This window comes from Bos taurus, chromosome 26 (genome assembly GCF_002263795.3).
Source record: "Bos taurus isolate L1 Dominette 01449 registration number 42190680 breed Hereford chromosome 26, ARS-UCD2.0, whole genome shotgun sequence".
NCBI lineage: Eukaryota > Metazoa > Chordata > Mammalia > Artiodactyla > Bovidae > Bos > Bos taurus.
This window is the reverse complement of record NC_037353.1, coordinates 46696207-46712626: the sequence shown is the minus strand read 5'-3', so window position 1 is coordinate 46712626 and position 16420 is coordinate 46696207. Positions and strand designations below refer to the sequence as shown.

General features: G+C 42.9%; 1 protein-coding gene across 2 annotated transcripts in view; it reads right to left on the bottom strand.

The window, feature by feature from the left end:
* DOCK1 (dedicator of cytokinesis 1) overlaps positions 1-16420 on the bottom strand; it is a 556534-nt gene that overhangs the window by 236112 nt on the left and 304002 nt on the right. The gene's annotated exons all lie outside the window — the stretch shown is intronic.

The window sequence follows — 16420 nt, the reverse complement described above, 5'->3', positions numbered from 1 at the left end:
GCCAAGTGCAACAGATAAAGGAGAGGCTGCACAGGGCCATCTTTACAAGTGTGTTGTTCCGAGAGCGCTGGAGAGCTGACTGGTGAGGACGGAGTCAAGAAGAGCCGCCCAAGGCTAGCTGGCTGCATCCATTCACTCATCAACAGGGGCACGTATCATCACTTGCTACAGGCCAGGTCCTTTGCTGGGGTTTGGAATATGAATGGGAATAAGCCACGGGTGCCCGCCCCTGTGTCTGGGGAGAAAAGCCCCATTAGAGAGAACTGTGTGTGAGCGTGGCAGGGTCAGCATGGGGTGACACCGGTGTTGGTGCGGAACGGAACAGGCCCCCCCGCCCAGCAGACGTGGGGAGAGAAGCAGAGGAAACTCAGTCCAGGCAGATTTGTGCTCCCTAATCACCGCTGGGAAGGTCCCAGGAACCTGGGAGCTGGGAGCCCACGAGCCCCTTTAAGGGAACTGATCAAAGGGGGCAGAAAGTAAGACAGAAGCAAAGACAGACGGGGACCTCAGTGCTCAACTTTATTTGCCTCCAAGTTTCCTGTGTCTGATGATCTAGTCGCTAAGTCGTATCCGACTCTTGCGACCCCACGGACTGTAGCCTGTCAGGCTCCTCTGTCCATGGGATTCTCCAGGCAAGAATACTGGCGTGGGTTCCCATTTCCTTCTCCATTCCTGTGTCTAAGACATAGTTATTCAAATTAGATCCTACCTCAGTCCACAATGCCATCAATATGATGGGGAGAGCTAGCTTCCTATTAGGAAAACTTCAAAGCACTTAACAGTTTTGGTGCTCACGTGGGAAGGAGCATATTGTGTTAACTACTTCTTAGGGATGACAGGTTTTATCTGGCTTTCTCTTTGCACTCTCGTGTACAGGAATGCCATTCCTTCCGTGGCAATTACAGAAAGAAATAGTGAAAAAAGTACTTTTGCAGCAGCTTATTATTGTCTAAGCTATATATCGAACAGCTAGAACTCGAAAGGGTAACATCTCCTAATTCTTCCAAACCCTCACTCCTTGGAGACAAATTCTTCAGTCTAATTGTAGTTAATTAGACAAAACTGATTAAGCCCTGCATTTGGTTGCTGGCGGTCTGGATCAACATAAGACGGTGAACAGAATAAAAAGAAAAGGACAGGCTTGACTGCTTCCTGTGTTGGGTCTCTGCGATCTCAAAGGAAAGAATGGTAGTCAGAGAAAATGTTGCGTCCTCTTCAGGGACGTCTCTGGTACAGCCCTCTCTTGCCTGTACCACTGATGGAGTAAGGAGGAGCACCTCTTTACTTGATTGACTACAACTCACTCCTTTCCTGTCTTTACCAATAAAATATTCTATTATTAAAAAAAAGTCAGTTTAGTACTTAGAAAATTCAATTATGAGGAGTCTGCTAGCAAATTACAATTCTTGTTCCATCAATTACTTTGTATATTTTTGACACAACATATGACTCCCAAACCTCTCTAATTCAGATTTACTGGCAGAGAGAGAACAGAGTTAATTGGTGGAAAATGTGAATTTTGGGAAATATTTTGTAAACATAGATTTTACGTCTATAAAGCACGTGCGTGCTAAGTCGCTTCAGTTCAGTTCAGTCGCTCAGTCGTGTCCGACTCTTTGCGACCCCAGGAATTGCAGCACGCCAGGCTTCCTTGTCCATCACCAACTCCTGGAGTTCACCCAAACTCTTGTCCATTGAGTTGGTTATGCCATCCAGCCATCTCATCCTCTGTCGTCCCTTTTCTCCTCCTGCCCCCAATCCCTCCCAGCATCAGAGTCTTTTCCAATGAGTCAACTCTTTGCATGAGGTGGCCAAAGTACTGGAGTTTCAGCTTTAGCATCATTCCTTCCAAAGAACACCCAGGACTGATCTCCTTTAGAATGGACTGGTTGGATCTCCTTGCAGTCCAAGGGACTCTCAAGAGTCTTCTCTAACACCACAGTTCAACAGCATCAATTCTTCAGAGCTCAGCTTTCTTCACAGTCCAACTTTCACATCCATACATGACCACTGGAAATACCATAGCCTTGACTAGACCGACCTTTGCTTCAGTTCTGTCCAACTCTTTGCAACCTTATGGACTGTAGCCCACTAGGCTCCTCTGTCTATGGGATTCTCCAGGCAAGAATACTGGAGTGAGTTGCCATGCCCTACTCCAAGGAATCTTCCTGACCCAAGGATCAAATCCAGGTTTCCTGCAATTCTTGCACTGCAGGCAGATTTTTTACTTAACTGAGCCAGCAAGGAAGCCCCTTATGTAAAGTAACTTACTCATAAATAGATTACAAAAGTACGTATAGTAATCTTTCTGATACTTCTAGCCTAATGGCTACATATAACTTTTTTCTTATTCCAAAAGACCAGCTAACATATTCAGGTTCAATAAAATATATCTGAACTTTCTATTTTGAGTTTTAGTGATTTTTTTAATATCATATACACTTCTTCTTGCCCTTCCCTCAAAATCCTGCATTAAATTCTCATCTATTTTTCCTTGAATTTCTTCATTCAAGGAATTATTATTCCCAAATAATTTAAAAATTATTCCCAAATAATTTAAGCCATAGTTTTAAAAAAATTATATGCATTTTAAAACATTAGTGTTTTTTAATAGCCATTCTCTATCCTAAAAAACATGGTAAAAAGTTGTCTTTGGATAGAATTAAAAATAGGACATTTTTTTATTAAATAATTGATGGCTTATCAAAAACCCTGATTTTTCAGGGACAGAAAGGAAATACATAAATTTTTAGGAAGGCACATGTGAGCCCAGAGCATAGTTATGAACACATAACCAAGAAAACATGAGTGTCTTATTTTAGTTTGAGTCTCCCAGACATTTTGATAAGATAAGTAGCAGAAAGCAAACCTCAGGCGGTGGAATTCTCAGAAGACTATGGTAGCTCATTTACCACTCAACAGTACTTCTTGGCATCATTGAACTTTATCCTTTCACCCTGGGGTGAACCAAGAAACGTGGGTTCCACCTTGATTTTCACTGTCAGGTCATATTTCCTGGTTTCTCTGGGTACAAAAGAAGATGGTGGGCTAAGGAAAACGGACCAGTGTCATTAAAAATCCAGTGCTCTATAGAGACACACATCACTCTCCCACAAGCTCAGAGCTCCCTGCGAGCTTGTATATGATGCTTGGTCCTCTCCACCAGTTCCTTGCTGAAGAATAATAGGAATTAAATAAGTAGAGAAGAATAATAGGTATTAAATAAGTAGGAATTAAAGTACATTAGCAAACTGTAATTATCAGGCTCAAAAAATTGTGGACTAAAAATAGCAAGGGCATTAAAAGGTGATTTTGATAAGACTAACTGATTTTTAGTTTCTATACAATAAGTATCCAGAATTTAATGGTTAGCTTTTGTGAACAGTTCTAAGCCACTTGCTTTCAAGATATCCTCACAAGCTGCAGGTTTCCATTGTTTCTATTTTTGTTCTGATCATTAAAATGAAATAATCAAACAACTTCATGATTTCATAGTGGTTTTCAGGTCTGATTGCTTACTGTGACACACGTACCATAGTATGTAAGATGCTAACACTGGGGGAGACTGGGCGGCAGCTACAGGTGGACATGCTGTATGATCTCCACAACTTTTCTGTGAGTCGTCTACTTTAAATTACCAAGGTAACCTTTTAAACCAGGAGAAAAGGCAATACCAAAAAGGGTAGATCTCTACCTAGAGAAACTATAAGATTCATCTGCCAAGAAAACATGTTTATTATTTGAAGATTTATAATCAAAAAGGTTAACAAAATGAACCTTGCATGCGTTGCCAATCAAACCCAGTGAAGTTTATCCTGAGGTCAATTTGACACACTCTCACTTAAACAGTCTTTAAAACTTGGGTACAGCAAAGGAAGAAATGCTTGAAAAGAGCTACTGAATAACTAAAAAGAAGCAGGTTCCCAGATACAGAGGACAAACTAGCGGTTTCCAGAAGGGAGAGGGAAGGGAAGAGGCCAAGACGGAGGCTGAGGACTAAAAAGTACAAGCTGTTAGGTCTAAAATCACCAACAAAGAATACACGGTACAACACAGGGAACATATTAATAGCCAGTGTTTTATAATAACTATAAATGTAGTATAATTTTTAAACTGTGAATCACTATAGCGTACATCTGTAACTTAGATGATATTGTATATCAACTATCATTCAATTAAAAAAAAAAAGGAAAAAAGATATTTAAATTTCACAACCCCAGAATTTGTGGGTATGCAGAATACGTCTGTAGTTCCTAAAAGCTCATGGTGAAAAAAAGGCAAACTATGCTGACTCAGGGACTCTGTGTCTTTTTCAGGGATATAGGGAGACCAGTGACAGAAAGGTGATTTATTAAGCTAATTACACAAGTACTTTCAACAGGCTGTTTGTAAGCACAAATCTTGATTAAAAATAAAGGCTGGAAACATCAGCATGTATAAAATTCAGCATCTGTAGCTCCCTGTGCTGCTCCTGGGAGCTCAGACAGCGACTTCCCTCCCTACACTCAGGGCTCAAGACGGCAAAGACAAAAACACCGCCTCATGCTATTCGAATAGCGTCTCCCTGACAGAACATAATTGAAATCAAGACAGTGTCAGACATTCTCCCATAACGGTTGCCCAGAGGCCAGGCACCACATGGCTCAGTTTTTCACTCTCCTCTGATGGAGGCTTTGCAACAGAAAAGCCCTACATCCCAAGATATAGACTGTCCTCCCAAAGGTTTATTTACTTCAAGAGTTTTTAATTGAAAAAGCACCAAGTTCTGCATCAAATTAGGGAAATAACTGAAGGAAACCCAGTAAAGGAAAGATAAGCCATGAGGCTCACACGAGAGACCATCATTCCGAGACACTGTGACTCTGAGCACTGCCCACTTCCCGGGGACAGGTTCCCTTCCCCTCACTCGCTCTGGACAGACCTTACACTACTGTACCTTTAAATGTCATGTCAGCAGAGAAAGGCAACCGCTCATTACCCAGGGAGATAGCACAAGGATCAATCCAGGACAGGGGAGCGGAAGGAACGTGAACCAGACGGCATCTTTGAATACTTGTGCTTGCTTCTGTCATTTATCCCGAAAGCTCTCAGCATTTATTCTGACCCTGTACTCTGTGCCAGGGGCTAGGGGAGAGGTTGAGGATACAGAAACATGAAGAGACTGTCTCAAGACTTGAGACGCTCCATCCATAAGGATGGGGACAATGTGAGCCATGAACAGGGCTGCAGGACAGACAGTCAAAGGGGTAAGGGCTGTCTTCACCTGCCACAGTGTAGACTGGGGGCCTGGTTAGTATCACAGAGCGGTCTGGGCTGGGGGCAGAGATGGACATGAATGGAAGAAAGATAGGGTCTCACTCGGTGCTGGAATCAAGTGGGCTACACCTGTACAGAGAAGAAGACCAGCGGATTCCACACCAAGAAGCGCTTTCACACCCAGCCCTCATCATTACAGTAACCAAATTCACAGACACAGAAAGTAGAAGGGTGCCGGGGTGCCAGGGGCTGACGGAGGGGAAGATGGAGAGTTATTGATTAATGGGTATAAAAGATTCGGTTTGGAAGGATGAAAAGAGTTCTGCTGATGCTTGGTGATGACAGTTGCATAACAGTGTGAGTGTACTTAGAGTCACTGAACTGTACACTTAAAAAGGGGAGGTGGTCATTTTTGTGTTTGTATATTTCATCATAATTAAATTTAAAAAATTAATCATCTCTAGAGGACCTAGTACTCCATCCCTTCTATAGACAAAATGGCCAAGATGTGAGTGAGTGGAATGAAATGGGAAATGAGGAAGTTAGAGAAAAGCTAAGTAAGTAACCCCAAAATAGTAGTTAGGTGAATGAAAACCTTTACTTCTTTGGGGCTGCAATGAACAGATAATGAATCCACAAGTTCACACTTTTTAGGACTTATAAGAATGTATTTCAGCAAGTCCAGTTCAACCACAATGAATGGACAGTTTCTTCTTTGACTTCCAGTATATTTTCACCTCAAAGGAAAACCTGAGGGCAAATCCACAGACCCAACTAAATTTGGAGAACTAAATAAACAAGATCTAGAAATTCAACCCTAATAACACTAATGACCCTTTGATTTGTAAATAAAAGCACAAAATAGGAGGGAAAAAATGGGGAAACAATCCCGAATTTCAATTTGGTAGAGACAATAAGCATCAGCTGTGCACAGTAGAGAGAACTGGCTTTGTCTTGTTAAGTGCAAACTGGAGGGGGTCCTTGCCAAGAGTTTCCTTAGCCAGTGGAGTGAGAAAAGTCTGATAAAAGTCCAGTCTTCTGCCCCTACCTGCGGCAGGTAGGGAGAGTATGGAGGTCAGAAGCCAGCTGTCCTAGTCGTTGACAAGCTCAGTTCAGTTCAGTTCAGTTGCTCAGTTGTGTCCAACTCTTTGCGACCCCATGAATCGCAGCACACCAGGCCTCCCTGTCCATCACCAACTCCCGGAGTTCACTCAGACTCACGTCCATCGAGTCGGTGATGCCATCCAGCCATCTCATCCTCTGTCGTCCCCTTCTCCTCCTGCCCCCAATCCCTCCCAGCATCAGGGTCTTTTCCAATGAGTCAACTCTTCACATGAGGTGGCCAAAGTATTAGAGTTTCAGCTTTAGCATCATTCCTTCCAAAGAAATCCCAGGGCTGATCTCCTTCAGAATGGACTGGTTGGATCTCCTTGCAGTCCAAGGGACTCTCAAGAGTCTTCTCCAACACCACAGTTCAAAAGCATCAATTATTTGGCACTCAGCCTTCTTCACAGTCCAACTCTCACATCCATACATGACCACAGAAAAAACCATAGCCTTGACTAGAAGGACCTTTGTTGGCAAATAATGTATCTGCTTTTGAATATGCTATCTAGATTGGACATAACTTTCCTTCCAAGGAGTAAGTGTCTTTTAATTTCACGGCTGCAGTCACCATCTGCAGTGATTTCATGTTACCAATTTTTCTCATTTAAAGACAACTCCCCCACTTCCACCTCCAGCTGGAAAGTAAAAAGATCCCTCCAGTTCAAAATTTTATGACTTGATGATCCCATTTTGCATCAAAGTCATCTGGCTCTACTGTTAGTGATATAAAAAAATAGCAGATTCTATGTTGACACAACAATATTTTCAATCGTGCAGCCTCCCATATACTGCTGCATATTAACTCAAATTATGCTCATATTGCTATAAAGGAAACCCTTTTTCAAATATTATGATATGCTCTTAGATTAATGAATGTAATTATACTGTAACATTTTTATATTTTCCATGTGACTTTTCCCTGTGATAGATGGTACCAACATATTAAAAAAAAACTTATTCTTCAATATGCAAAAGTATATATTATCATGCTCACCTTGGCAGTATGCTGGCATTACCTGTCCAAAGCAGGACTTTACCACGGTTTCCATGAGGGTCTCCGAACAGGTAAAAAACTGGTAAATGAACTTAACATTTACTGACTGGAAATCTTTTCAAGATACATCTTGGCTGGTTTTTGTTTGTTTGCTTGTTTTTAAGGATAGGACGAGAGATCCCTAGGAGCTGAGAACCTCCTGTCAAAGCACAGTAGGCTCAACACACACACAGTAGGGTTCTCATCCTTTTGGCTTGCAGAAAATCAACATATGATCAGTTTATGAGAATTATAATGCAAACACAGCATCACTAATGAAATAAAACCCAGTGTGAAACTGCTTAAACCGCTCACACTAGGCAGTTCCAAGGAAGCGATGTGCAGAATCCAATTAAAAAGCCAGTCTTCATCTCAAAGCCAGAAGTCAGGGGCAAAGTCAAGTTACCCGGAAAGGAGCGGGTCGTAGCGGTCGTCCCGTGAGCGGGGTCTGGGTACAACGGCACCAGGTGCCTGGCGGTGGTGCGTTTCTTGCTTTTCCCTGCCTGTGCCTTTTCTCTCCTCCCCGCTCCCTCTCTCTTATAACAGAACTTCAGTGAGGACAGGGGACAAGGCTGGTGGGTGAAGCACTAAACGCCCGCCACTTAGGACATGGGCATGTGGCAATCACCTACAGTGACAAGTGAATGAATGAGGATCTCCTCCAACCATCCCCCTCTCTACCCTTCTGGCCAGACAACAGCTGGAGGGAAGAGGAGAAATGAAGGTCAGTGCACACTCTGTTTGGACTTGCCCGGATCCGAGCTATAAGATAAACCACGCAAGAACACCAGACCCTGCCCCTGACACAGACCCACGGATGGAGGCTACAACCAGGAGACCACTTCCCCAGCCAACGATTCCTCGCCTTAAGACTGTGCTCAAATCCTCACCTGACTCCATCCATTCCTAGCAGAGCTCACCCATCTGACAACTGAAGGCTTCTATGAATTCCTCTATCTGGTCACACTTGTGAACACTTTTTGTTCTGAAGGCAAAAGAATTTCCCAGCAGGCAAGAGCATCTAGGAAATTAATGAACCAGAATTCAATTACCAGTGAAATCTTGCTTTAGTATAAGGACCAACCTGGGTCCCCACTGTTGGGCTGGGTATCTCAATGGTTGACAAAATGAGATATGGAATGTTACCAAGGAGGAAAGTGATGGAATTCAAGCATACTTGTAGAAATGCGAGCTCCTGACCATGCACTGAGATCCATGATGGGCTTAGAATCAAGGCAACTTGTTGCTTACATGTTGAACAATAATACATAAATAGGCATCTAAATCTTTTCTGATTTGTAGGTAGTATTTCATTTTTAGCTTTTAAGCTTGCACTTTAAATATGATTTTCTGTTTTGTTCATCCAATCTCCAAATTGACACCTCCAAATTAAATCCTCTTTTAAAATGCCTTGGACTCAGCAACACTGCTTGTGGGAGTGGATCCCAAGGAAATAAACCTAAATAGAGAGATGTTTTGGCAGAAAGATGGTTCATGAAACGTTCCTTATCCCTAAAAATAACTTAAATATTTCAAAGTTATAAAATAATAAAGAAAAAGAATACTCATCTGGTTGATAAAGTTTATAATTAAAAGTGGATGTTAGGAAGACAAAGCAACAACATGGGGAAAAGGCCCGCTGTAGATAAGAGGTGAACCACTAGCGAGGCAAAAAGCAAGGAAAGGCTTCTGGCAAATGGTGGGACACACAGGTGCAGGGCATACACGCTTGCAGAGAAGTCAAGGTTTGTTCAGGGAGATAAGAAGCAGAAACAAAGGAAGCTGAAAAGAAAATATTAAAAGGACAATATTATAAGGACAGTTATGCGAAAAGATGCCATAAAAAGACAGTGATAAAAAGTGCTGAAAGATGTAAAATAAATAAAAGTTAGGGTCATAAATAAGGGATTACAGTGTATTTAAAAAAAACAACAACCATGTCGTGAAAGAATTCCAATTTTTTCAGATATAACGTAAACCAGGGAGATTACTTAATCTTTCTGAGGATCAATTTATTCATGTACAAATTTAGGGTGATTATTTCTACCCTCAAACGTTTTCTATCCAAAAATAATGGTTAGGCAATTAGGCAATGCGTCCTAGCAACAAGAAAGAAGTAATCTGATGCCTGGGAAACATCCAGAAGGATGATGGGCTATCTGATGGGCATGGGATATACTTACCGGAGGATGCTTGGGGTGGCAGGACAGAACAGTTCCAGAAGGGAGGGGTGAGGAGGCAGTGAGTGGGGTGGTAGTTAGAAGTGGCGGCAACAGATGGGTATTCGCTAGGAATTACCAAATGGTGAACAGAACAAGCTGGAATCAAGACTGCTGGGAGAAAATCAATAACCTCAGATGTGCAGATGACACCACCCTTATGGCAGAACGTGAAGAACTAAAGAGCCTCTTGATGAAAGTGAAAGACGAGAGTGAAAAAGTTGGCTTAAAACTCAACATTCAGAAAACTAAGATCACAGCATCTGGTCCCATCACTTCATGGCAAATAGATGAGGAAACAATGGAAACAGTGACAGACTTTATTTTGGGGGGCTCCAAAATCACTGCAGATGGAGACTGCAGCCATGAAAATAAAAAACGCTTGCTCCTTGAAAGAAAAGTTATGACCAACCTAGATAGCATATTAAAAAGCAGAGACATTACTTTGCCAACAAAGTCCATCTAGTCAAGGTTATGGTTTTTCCAGTGGTCATGTGTGGATGTGAGAGTTGGACTATAAAGAAACTTGAGTGCCGAAGAATTGATGCTTTTGAACTGTGGTTTTGGAGAAGACACTTGAGAGTCCCCTGGTCTGCAAGAAGATCCAACCAGTCCATCCTAAAGGAGATCTGTCCTGATATTCATTGGAAGGAAGCTGAAACTCCAATACTTTGGTCACCTGATGCGAAGAACTGACTCATTGGAAAAGACCCTGATGCTGAGAAAGATTGAAGGCGCCATAGAGATGGGGGATCAAGAAGACACGGAAGAGTAGTTGCAGCAAATGCTAAAAAGGTGAGGGGGAGAAATCAGGCACACCTAGAACCGGCTTAGAAAAAGAGACGGCGTACCGGCCTCCAATTCAGGAGAGAACTGGAGGCGGGACAGACAAGAACAGGGAGCTTGAAATGAGTGAAGGCAAAGGAAACCGAGACCACTCGCATCTGCTGGCTCGGACGGACATGAGCTCCGTAATAGCAGATCACAGTGGACGGTCATGTCACCTGCAAGGAAGCACCAGGGGACACAAGCAGATGCTGGGAACAGTAACAGGAAAAAAAAAGTTCTGTCCTGCAAATATCTATAACCTGCAGTGCCAGCGAGCAAAGCAGAGCTGACAGAGTAACCGACACACGCCAACTTCTGAAAGGCAAAGGGCGTGGGCAGGTCCCGGGGAAGGACCGCAAGGCTGCGTTTCAGCTCCGATGGAAATGGTGCCGCCCCCTGCAGGACGCCTGCTCCTCTCGGAAGCGAGACCGGGCCTCACAGGCACAGTGCAACTACTTTCCACTCAGATCTAAATCTTCTGTTCAGTGAGCAAGTTGGCAAGCTTCGTCCACATTGAAAAGGAAGGAGGAAAAGCAACACCTCAAACAACAGGATGGAGACTTAAGTGTGTTTCCTGCACGGTAAAACCCGGGAGCATGTGAGGGCGTGGTGCATTATTATTATTGCACTGGAGAAGTTCTGAGGTTATCGACAGCAGCCTTTCCCTCAAGTATGAGAGTGGGTTTGAGCCTCTTCATTTTCCAGCAGACGGAACAGTGAGGTGGTCCAGCCCAGAGGCTGAAAGGCAAAGTCGCAAGAACATGTACACGGATAACTGCATCTCTACGCTGTACAGCAGAAATTAACACAGCACTGTAAATCAACTATACTTCAACTAAAAAGAAAAACTTCTTTGAAGACAACCTGCCAAGCTCTAAATAAAGGGAGTATTTTTAGGGACTAGAGAAGGAAATAACTTTTATGTCACACACATTAATATATGCAGGCATTTGATACTTTTCAAAATCATACAGTTGCTGAAATTTAAGAAAGCATAAAAGTAAAATGTTTTCTCTTATTAAATATTTACTTTAATCCCCATGGAAATAGTCATTTGTCACAGGCAGATTCTCTTCTTTAAAAAAAGAAAAGATTAAAGAAGAAATGCCAACATTATGCACCAAGATATTTTAAAAATAGATACACTTGCGGACAGCCTCTAATTACCAGTACTACCTAAATACTTCAGTACAATTTATCCTATTTTAGGTCAAGGAACCTAAAAAAACAAAAATGTTCGGAGAATGTCATGCGAATCTTTTGACTTGATAACATGTGACAGTCTCAGTCCAGGACTCCCTTTATTCTTGGCGTAATCTTTGAAAGCGTAAACACTCAAGGAATCCAAATATACATTTTAAGAATGTAGCCAACGTAAGCTTTGTTTGGATTTCCAATGCCTTGTCCTCCATACTTCCAACAATTAGGAAATATTTTCTTTTTAAAATTTTGGTTTGTGTATCTATATTTGGTTGTGCTTGGTCTTTGCTGCCACATGCAGACTTGCTCCAGTTGCAGCGAGCAGGGTTCCTCTCTGGCTGCGGGGTGCAGACTTCTCACTGTGGTGGCTTCTCTGGTTGCAGAGCAGGGCCTCTAGGCGGGCTTCAGTAACCGAAACACCGAGCTCAGCAGTGGTGGCACGCAGGCCTAGCTGCCCATGGCGTGGGGGATCTTCCCAGACCAGGGACTGAACTCTTGTCTCCTGCGTTGGCAGGTGGATTCTTCACCACTGAACCACCAGGGAAGGCTCAATAAATATTATCATGAACAGATGAAAAAGGTGGCACCTCCTAGGTACCATGCTCTCTCCGAACGATAAACACTGCTCTGCTGACTTTCCACTAAGTAGCAAGACGTCTTCCCTTAAAAGCTGGGGATGCTTCTAAAGCCAGGTGCTAAACTCCCTTCTGCTTGGCCTTGCTATCGTGTCTGTATCATTCACTTTCAGATTGGCTCCAAGGACTTTTTAAATGTTTTGACCAAATATTTACTTCTGTGTGGAGTTTGGTAGAAGAGCTCACAGAAGCTCCTTTCAAACTTGGTCCTTAAAGAGTCAATGCAATAAGTGACACCTTGACAAACAGGTTCCAGTAGCTCAGGACTCCAAAGGCGGTTTCCTGGGCTCTGTGTCCCCTGATGCAGCCCTAGGATCTGGCCTCCCACACACCTTCTAGATAAGAACATCATTCATGAATTCTGCAGCTGGCTCCCAGGTACCTGGGGTTCCACTGGGCCATCCCTGGGAACTCGTCTTACTGTCACAGCTAAGATTCAGTTAACAGGAAGCTGAGTCTCCATGAGTTAACCTTTCAGATGCAAAGGTGCAGGCAGATAACTCAGCCGCAGAAACACAAATGAATATTCAGAGCCACATTTGAATAGAAGAGGTGCAGTTCCTGGAGGCTGAAAGTACTGGGTAATAAAAGGGAAATCTTGCTCTACTGCTCAGGTTATTTAGACGTTTTTTGCAATTATCTTCTGGCGGGTGGGGGGGGGTTGTTTGTTTGTGTTTGCAAAGGAAAAAAAATCAAAACTGGATTTTGACTACTTTGAAAATGTCTGTAAATCATCTTATGTGTAAGGTTTTTCTGCCTTTATTTTCTTTAGCTCCATATAATTTATCTTGAAATCAACCTTGTGGAAGCATATTTTAAGCCTCTGAATGAGATCTGGATACGAAAAATGCCCATCAGTCAAAGAGGATTATCAAAGCCATCCTGTCTATTTCAGGGTCTAGAAAAACAAGGCAGAGCTATTTGTTCACAATCCATCATTATTCGTACCTGCTAGCAGGAACTCAAGATAAACAGGGCACAGAATTGAGTTGAAAATTCTGTTCTAAATTGCCTTGGTTTGATGCTCTGGGCACCCAGGAGAGCTGGAAGCTCAAGAGAGACAGAGGAGAGTGCCAAGGTTCAGGTCCCAGGATGTCTCCATCGTATAGAAGGGGTGACTGTACATTTAAATGACTCTATAGATTTAAGTCTGGATTAAGAAAAGAGAAGGAAGATGAGTCAGAGGAGGGATCACAGGGGCTTGTGTCTATGTTTCATGATTACTTTGCAGACTTTTAGAGCTTAAGAAGAATGGGGACGTCTCCATGCCTAAGGATGAATATGCCTAAAAGAGATGTTGACCCAACATTATAACCCCAGGTGCATAACCCGGAGAATCTTTCAAACAGGTGTGCTTGGAGATGGTGAGATGGATAATCTTTTTTATTTTTTTTTTTTGAGATTTATTTATTTGTTCGACTGTGCTGGGTCTTCATTGCAGCACACAGGATCTCAGCTGTGGTATGTGGGACTTAGTTCCCTGACCAGGGATGGAACCTGAGCCCCTTGCATTGGGAGTTCAGAGTCCTAACCATATGTGTCCAAGCGTGAAAAGGGGATAACTCAGTCATAGCTATTCCCACAATGGGAATAGTACACAGTGAAGAAACTGAATGAACCAGAGATGCACCCATCAACATGGATACATTACAAAACCATAATGTGGAAAGTAAAAGCTTGTCACTGAAAAATATGTACTGAATGTTTCAAGGACTAAAGCAGGCTAAACATAAGAAAATATTTTTAAGGAATACATGAATATGTGATGAAATTATACAGAAGAGCAAACGGATAACCCAAAAGTCTGGCTAAAGATTATACCAGGAAATGGTAGAGGGACACACTTGAGGGCCAAGGGCACATCTAACGACCCTGAGCTGAAAATAGCATCGAAGCTCATGTTAATATTTCTTAAGCTCTACACACGTACTGCATTGACTCACTTGAATGCATGCATCTGTCATGTTCTTTATCTAGACTCCGACAAGTTGTTTACAATGCTTTCCCAAACACCTAACTTCCAAGTGTTGTCTTAAAATAATTCTTCCAGGACTTCCCTGGTAGTACAGAAGGTAGGAATTCGCCTGCCATTGCAGGGGACGCGGGATCAATCCTTGGCCACTCCACTGAGTCAGCCTGCTGCAGCTCCCGAAGCCCACGCTCCTAGAGCCTGAACTCCACAATAAGAGATGTCACCGCGGTGAGAATGCCGTGCACCACTACGCAGAGTAGCCCCGGCTCACTGCAAGCCCTCATGCAGCTACAGAGACCCAGCACGACCAAAGATAAACAACAATAAGGTAATTAATTAGAGACACTCTTCCACCAGGAAGAGCAAACACAAATGTATTTGCAGCAAAGATAATTAGTATTAATAAATTTGTTCTAAAAAAGCTAGGGGAGACATGATATAGCCTTCAGTTTAAAGCAGATGAGGAACATTTAAAGACTATTCTGATAAAATAAAACAAAACACTTAGATCTGCATCTCTGGGCTGAAGGGACGCCCATGTTATATTGTCAGAAGAAAAAAGGCAGTTTGACAGAACAACATAGTAAGATTCTGGGGCAATTTTGCTCCTTGAAGCTGGCTTCCCTGGTAGTGCTAGTGGTAAAGAATCTGCCTGCCAATGCTGGAGATGCAAGAGATGTGGGTTCGATCCCTAGATCAGAAAGATCCCCCTGGAGTAGGAAATGGTGCCCCACTCCAGTGTTCTTGCCTGGAAAATTCCACGGGTAGAGGAGCCCCGCAGGCTTCAGTCATGAGGCCACAGAGCTGAATGCAACTAAGCACACACGCAGCTGCAGCCTGAGGTCCACATCAAGACCCGCACGCAGACGTTGATGGGAGCTCACTCACAGATGCCAGTACACTGAAGCAGCAGAGATATCGGTCAGCAGGTGAATGCTTCAGAAAACAGTGGTGCCTCCAGAAAATAGATTGTAATTCAGCAGTTTGGGAAAAAGAAAAAAGCACTATCACACCATGAAAAGACATCAAGGAACCTTGAATGCATATCACTAAGTGAAAGAAGCCTCATAATTATGATTCCAACTATTGGACCCTCGGGCTTCCCTGGTGGCTCAGCTGGTAAAGAATCCGCCTGCAGTGCGGGAGACCTGGGTTCAGTTCCTGGGTTGGCAAGATCCCCTGGAGAAGGGAAAGGCTACCCACTCCAGTATTCTGGCCTGGAGAATCCATGGCCTGTGTAGTCCATGGGGTCACAAATAGTCAGACACAACCGAGAGACTTTCGCTTTCACTTTTATCTGACCCTCTGGAAAAGGCAAAATTATGGGGCCAGTAAAAAGATGGGTAGTTGTCAGGGGTTCAAATCTCAGGCAGGAATGAAGAGCCAAGACACACAAGACTTCTAGGGCAGCGAAATAATTCTATACGACGCTATCATGGTGCATATGCGTCATTACACATTTGTCCAAAGCCACAGAATGTAAAATACGTAGGTATGTTGACAGTGGAGGTACTGTGCGTGTGTAAGACCTGGGAGGATTCTGGAAGCCTCTGTACTTTTCCCTCAGTGTTAATGTGAACCTAAAGCTGTTCTTAACAAATCAATGAAGGGTACAAATATGATACCTCTACTTTGTAAAAACACACACAAATAAAACATCCCCCCATACTCCTCCCAATAATAACCTGAGCTTACATGTGTAAAGAAAATATGTACATATATTTAAAAATTGCCTAGGTACTTATGAACAAGAAGAAAACTGTGTAAAGATACACACCAGCCTGTCAACATTTCGAGTGACAGCGGAGGATGGGAAGGGGGACCTGGGACAGAAGAGATCAGATTTGACTTTGTACAACCTTTCATTGTATTTTTCACTCATTACTAAAAAAACACTACTTATTGCTAAAAATGAAAAAAATAAATAAATAAGGAGTTTGGGATTTCTTCCCCAAGCAGAAACACTTCTCCAAAGTTAAATTCAGAAGCAGGAAATCATCATGGAAGTCAGGTATGGGAAATCAGCCTCAAAGGACACGCGATGTATGTTCTCCATCCTTCGGTGCACAGGGTGGAGTGTGGGGAATTAAAGTACTGACAAAGCAAGTCATCTAGCTAGCAGGGACTCTCAAGGTCCTTCACAGAGAAGCCTCCACCACAGAGGGCACAT